Genomic DNA, 7,483 nt, shown 5'->3' with positions numbered 1-7,483 from the left:
GAGGAGGATAGAGTAGAGATAGGTTGTAGAGTGCACATCGTAATTATTAAGATAAAACTTACATGGAAATGGATGCCTGGCGTTCGATCATATAATAATATAAATAATATATATATATATATATATATATATATATATATATGTATATATACACACATACATGTACATGTCTACATATATATGTATATATACATGCATATATGGGTACAGGACGTCAAAAAACGTGAACAAAATGAGAAACGAGAACATAAAAAACAAAAGCATGGAAAACGAACTTTTTTTCGAACAATGAAAGAAACAAACAGAGAAACGCGACAGACAACACAAAGAACATTCCCTATACACATATGCACACACACACTTCTGTGCGTGTGTGCGCGCGCGCATGAGTCAGTTGTGTGTGTGTTTGTGAATCAGTGCGTGTGTGAAGGCTTCGTTGTCAATCGAGGGGTCAATATGGCAATAAGTCACACACTGGTTGTACTTTAATTTCATTATCAATGAATTGGATAATTGGATAATTGATTAATTGGTGTGAAAAACCGATAAATTAATCGATTAATTAGATAATTGACTAATTACATAATTAAATGATAATAAAACCAAAGTGAAATACAAACAGTCCGTATCTTATTGGCATAATACCTCTCAAAATAGTACAATATTTATTTCACAGCTTGCTGCCTACAAGGACAATTACTCTATGACTCCGAAACTGTTTTAGAGGCGGTTTCTTGGAGTTGATTTTTATTTCTTGGAGTCAATTTCTATGGTGTGTATGATATTTAGACTTCTGGTGATAATTCTAACCTCCGGTTAAGAGATGATTCAAACTCTTCAGGAGCTTGCACTTTTTGGTTGTCTCATAAAATATGTCTCTGCTCTATGAATGATGCTCTGGATTGTTTGAAGACATGCAAAATCCTGGTCCACATTCTGACGAAGTGTGTCAGAGAGGTGGAATTTTCTCCTGTGTGTTTTTTGTTTTACCTGAGCGAGTGGAAATGTTGAAGGAAGCAACTCTTAAAAGTGTTTGTTGTTTGACTTGCCAAATTATTCCAGACATAAGATTCCTCAACATAAGATTACTGCTTGTAAGGCTTTCTGGAGGGTTAATGTTTGCCTATCTTAAAGATTAATGTTATGACAAGGAAGTTAAGATTTTGCTAGTAGCTGTAACTTGATTAAACACCATAAATTTCCATAGAAATTTTCCTTGTATTTATCCGTTTTGTGGTTATGCATGTTGTATGAAAGTGCTACGCCATCATCTCTGAGCAATCCAAAGCTGATGTAATATTCTCGAGTCATTCATAGTATCTTCATTTTTTCATCAGTGCTTACGTGTTTGTGGCATTCTTTGTGTGGAACAGGGGAAATACAGAAACCTTTGACGCATAAGTTTTGGGTTTGGGAGATTCCTTTTCCACGTTCGGCAATCAGGTACAAACATTTCTTTTGACCAAAACCCATTCCTATCACAGCTGGAAATGTTTTAATTGGCACCAATTGCTATTTTTGGCATTGTAAACATTTTTAACGTAGATCTTCAGGATATTCAGGAAGAAAATATGAATTTAACTGGTACCTCTAGCATTTGCAGACCTTAACATGTAGCCGTTGGATTTTTGTAATGGAAATAATAACAGGTTTAATGCCAAAACAAAGAGAATTACAGAGAGGCGATCTTGAAATATTCCCTTTGAAATACTTTTAACGTCAGAGACGATCATTCCGCTTTCAACTGGGTGAGACTTGTTACACGGGTCTTTGTGAACCTCTGGATGGCAGCAGCTAAGGTAGTATGTACTTCTTATTTCTTTATTGCCCACAAGGGGCTAAACATAGAGGGCACAAACAAGGGGATTAAGTCGATTACATTGACCCCAATACGTAACTGGTACTTAATTTATCGACCCCGAAAGGATGAAAGGCAAAGTCGACCTCGGCGGAATTTGAACTCAAAACGTAACGGCAGACGAAATACCGCTAAGCATTTCGCCCGGCGTGCTAACGTTTCTGCCAGCTTGCCGCCTTTGTATGTACTTCTGTCACGTGTAGAGCCTTCAGCAGGTATAAGCGGGGAATATAGTCGAACGCTTTCCGATAATTGGGTTATACAGTCACAAAGAATCCACAGGGATTTCTTACTTTGGACAGGGCAACATCATTTCTCAAAAGTTATTCGGCATCTCCACGCACCCTTCTTCCCATCTGCCTACTCCATTATGTTATTCCGCTGGAGTCGACTTTTCTTTTCATATTTTCGGGGTCGATTAAATAAGTATCAGTTATGCACTAGGGTCGATGTAATCGACTTGATCCCTTTGTTCTTGTTTGTCTCCTCTATGTTTAGCACCCTGTGGGCAATAAAGAAATGAATAAAGAAGTAAATATACATATTAATGGCTTTCTGTAAAAAATGTCAGCCTCTTGTACCAGCATCCAGCTGTTAGGTCTCTTCCAGATGCCTTCCTATTATACAGTTTGCTTACAACTATGGTGAACATTTTGGGGTTGATTGTATGTTTTACAGTCAATATGAGCGTAGATATACTGTCTGTATGCATATATATATATATGTGTGTGTGACCATGTGTGCGCGTTTGTGAGTGTGTGTGCGCACGCATACGTAGTATTACGACTTTATTAGAAGAATTATATACACACACGCAAACGTATAAATACAAACACACTCACGCGCGTATACACACATACATTTATGTACGTGCGTATGTGCATACACACATGCATAAGCACACACACATATAATTTACTGCTTCCTGTAAATATGTTAAATGCATTATTCATGGAATGCATAGAAGAAGCAACGCTCGTACCGAGTACAGTCTGATTATATAATTATATCTTCCAGTTCCTATAGAATTGAAATTGCCCGTATGAAAGACGAATGATGCTTTATTTATCCTGGAGCTCATCTAACAGAAAATATAAATACATCGTTCAGGAAAGGAAGCCATATTTACTTCAGCTCAAAAGTTAAGAATCAGTACTGGAGTAGAGCATTATTGCTGTTTTTTGTTGTTGTTTCGAACCCCAGGTTAGCACTCTTTGAACAGACCTCTTTGAACCGAACCATGGTCAACTTCAGGGCGGAATGGATTATGCTTTTCATTTATATTTTCTTTCGAGACGGTGGGGTGCGGTTTAAGGGTGATTTGGCTGTTAGCAATTCGGCCAGCGATTTAGAGAAGGGTTCCTTTATACCTATACGTGTTTCAGCCCAAAGGCTGTGGTCATACTGGGGCACCACCTTTTCCATCACCTTTTCAATATCCATTCTAGTGTGGTTTGATGAATGAATGAGTTTGATATTGCTACCCTCAGTTAAGTTTCTTGTCGTTTTATAGGCTCATTTAGGATCTTGGACAGCAGAATAGCAAGATGCTTCTTGAAAACATTTGCCCCCATCACATTATGCAGTTTCAAATTTATTTACAAATTTTGGTAAAAGATCACTATGTTCGGAGTGGGGGGGAGTTAAGTTGATTGCATCAACTCCAGTACTCAACTGGTATTTATCTTATCGATCCCGAAAGGATGAAAGGCATTGTCTACCACGGCGGAATTTGAACCCAGAACGTAAAGACGGGCGAAATGCCGCTAAGCATTTTCCCCACCGCGCTAACGGCTCTGCTAGCTCGCCACCTTATTCACAGTTGATATTAAAAGGTTTGATCCTCAAACAAGAAAAAATGATAGGGTGTAAAAGTAAAATTTATTGAGTGAAAATATAACGTTTCGGATATAGTCCTTCATCGGAGGCAAAATGATATCCAGGGAGGGAAAGAAGGGAAAGAAGAAAAGAAATAAGACACAAAAGAGCGAGGTGGTAGGGGCTGATAAATGCACATGGTAACTCACAATCTCCAACACTAGCTAAACGGAAGTGTGAGGGGTTATTGTTACTTTAAATGATAACAGAGTGCCTATTGGTATGAGTGTGTTTATGCGTGTGAATAAATGTGTTTGTGTGTGTGTGTGTGCGTGTGTGAGTGAGTGTGAGGATGCCTGTGTATATAGTGTGTATGTGTATATATATATATTTGCTTGTGTATTCATGTACGCGCATATGTGTGTGAGTATAGAAGATATAAGCAGTATGTTCGTGTATGAGAGTGCTTGGTTGATAATATTAGCAGTGTCTGTGCGTGTGTTCCTATGCGAGTGAGTGTATGTAACTCCGCGTACATGTGTATATGTGAGTATGTGCGTGTAGCTTAGATTGTGGGATAAATGAGATGTGTATGTGTGCATGTTTAGGTACGACCAGTCGTTAGAAGTGGTACGGTAGCAGTTAAAAGAATTGGGTCAAGAGGCCGAATGATGTGTGTGAATTTGCGTGTGTGTGTGTAGGTGATATTTGTAGTGTGTGTGCGCGTACGGACGGGGTGCAAGTGAGGGCGAGTGTTAGGCAAGCGGCATTGGTTGTATACGTGTGTGCATGTGTGTGTGTGTGAGAGAGAGAGAGAGAGTGTGTGTGTGTGTGTGTGTCCGTCCGTGTTTGTGATACATGCACACACATATGATTGTACCCATATGAAAATATAGTTAAAAGTGCATATAAAATTTAATATAAAAGTGTGTATGTGTGTGCGTGTGCACGTGTGTGTGCATGTGCACATGTGTTTGTGTTTGAGTGTGTGTTTTTGTGTCTGTGTGTGTGTCTATATAATGTATGTATGCATGCATATATATATGTAGTAAGTAGCTTGCTTACCAACCACATGGTTCCGGGTTCAGCCCCACTGCGTGGCACCTTGGGCAAGTATCTTCTACTATATCCTCGGGCCGACCAAAGCCTTGTGAGTGGATTTGGTAGACGGAAACGGAAAGAAGCCCGTCGTATATATGTATATATATATATATATATATATATATATATATATATATATATATATATATATATATATATATGTGTGTGTGTATATATGTTTGTGTGTCTGTGTTTGTCCCCCCAACATCGCTTGACAACCGATGCTGGTGTGTTTACGTCCCCGTAACTTAGCGGTTCGGCAAAAGACACCGATAGAATAAGTATAGGCTTCCAAAGAATACGTCCTGGGATCTATTTGCTCGACTAAAGGCGTTGCTCCAGCATGGCCACTGCCAAATGACTGAAACAAGTAAAAGAGTAAAAGAGTAAAGAGTATATATATTATCTTTTACTTGTTTCATTCATTAGACTACGACCATGCTGGGCCACCGCCTTGAAGAATTTTTGAAGTCGAACGAATGAATCGCTCCCATCCCCGTACTTTTTTTTTTTAACCCTATACTTATTCTTTGGATCTCTCAGACCGAACCGCTAGGTTATGGAGACGCAAACACACCAACACTGATTGTCAAGCGCTGCTGAGAGAACAAACACAGACACAAAGGCACACACACTCACACTTATATATATATATATATATATATATATATATATATATATATATATATATATATATATATATATATACATATATATATATATATATATATATATATATATATATATATATATATATATATATATATATATACATATATATATATATATATATATATATATATATATATATATATATATATATATATATATATATATAGTAAAGTTTATATGACAATAGAATGTCGATAGCCACCTGGAAAAGATGTTTTCCTGGGGCTAAAACAACAGTAACATCGTCCTTTATAGGACTGCCACATTCTATTGGTATATAAATTTTACTATTCGGTACTGTTACTGTATATCTCTCGCTCAGAGATTTAAAACAAATATGTGTGTGTGTGTGTGTGTGTGTGTGTGTGTGTGTTTCTGTGTGTGTGTGTATACACACACACACGAGGGGGAGTCAAAGATTATCCGCACATTCACCATGAAATATCTTCATTATTATCACACAGCCTTCTGCGCATGCATGCTTATAGTTGGTACCATTGTCGTCGCGTGATCGAAGTTTGAGCTTGAACGCGCCATTTTTCTTTCTGGCTTTACAGTGTAAGCCTGGCCGCTCCACAAGTAATGTGCAACAAAGAAGAACAAAGAGCAGTGATCCAATTTCACTGGAAACGAGATGTACAATCAACAATGCAAGATACAGTATTTTGCCTGCCAACAAACTGAAGCCAGCAATTTGCACCAAACGTTGAAGCCTACTGGCAAAGAAAGTTTTGTTGTTGCATGACAATGCACACCCACACATGGCCGCCCAGATCGCTTGAAACCATGAATCAATTGAGTTTTTTTAGGTGCTGGGACACCCTACCTACAGCCCAGATCCCACCCCTTCCGACTGTCATATCTTTGGACCGCTCAAAGATGGGTTACGAGGTCGTCGATTTCCTACGGATGAAGATGTGAAGGAAGCGGTGCATAAATGGTTGCATGACCAACCGTAAACCTTCTTTATGGAGGGAATACGCATGCTTGTGGACCGCTGTGAGTGTGTATAAATTAATGAATGACGAAGAGGATGTCTTACGATGTTTCGTACATAATCACTTTCATTAGCTAGCGGTTATCTTCTGCTATAAGAATAATTGCACTCAGAGCTGAGTGCTCGTACGACATCTTGTAGCAGAATCATCTGTAAGCTAATGAAAGTGACTATGTACCTCCTGGTCTTTTGTCATTCATTAATTCATGTAATGCTCGGTGCTTATCTGACGTTTTACTCTACAGCTTCGGCGTGGCTGTGTGGTAAGAAGCTTGCTTCCCAACTACATGGTTCTGGGTTCAGTCCCACTGTGTGGCAGCTTGGCCAAGTGACTTCTATCGCCTCGGGCCGACCAGAGCCTTGTGAGTGGATTTGGTAGACGGAAACTGAAAGAAGCCCGTCGTGTGCATATATATATATATATATATGCATGCACACGACGGGCTTCTTTCAGTTTATATATATATGTTTGTGTGTCTGTGTTTGTCCCTCCACCATCGCTTGACAACCGATATTGGTGTGTTTATGTCCCCATAACTTAGCGGTTCGTTAAAAGTGACTGATAGAATAAGTACTCAGCTTACAAAGATTAAGTCCTGGGGTTGATTTGTTTGACTAAAGGTGGTGCTCTAGCATGGCCGCAGTCAAATGACTGAAACCAGTAAAAGAATAAAAAATACACACACACACACACACACATGCATTCATTAACTTTCTAACTGATACTCCGTCGGTTGCGACGATGAGTGTTCCAGTCGATCTGATAGACGGAACAATCTGCACGTGAAATTAACATGCAAGTGGCTAAGCATCGCGCAGGCACGCGTATCCTTAACACAGTTCTCAGGGAGATTCAGTGTAAAACAGAATGGGACATGGCTGATCCTTTGAAATACATGTACAACTCATTTTTGCCAGTTGGCGGGGTCTGGAGCAACGTGAAATAAAGTGTTTTGTTGAAGTACACAACACGCTACCAGTGATCGAACTCACGACCTTACGACCGAAAGCCGAATACCTAATTACTACACATACAC

Source organism: Octopus bimaculoides, chromosome 3 (assembly GCF_046866305.1).
Source record: "Octopus bimaculoides isolate indiv1 chromosome 3, ASM4686630v1, whole genome shotgun sequence".
NCBI classification, from domain to species: Eukaryota; Metazoa; Mollusca; class Cephalopoda; order Octopoda; family Octopodidae; genus Octopus; species Octopus bimaculoides.
This window is presented reverse-complemented; position numbering follows the sequence as displayed.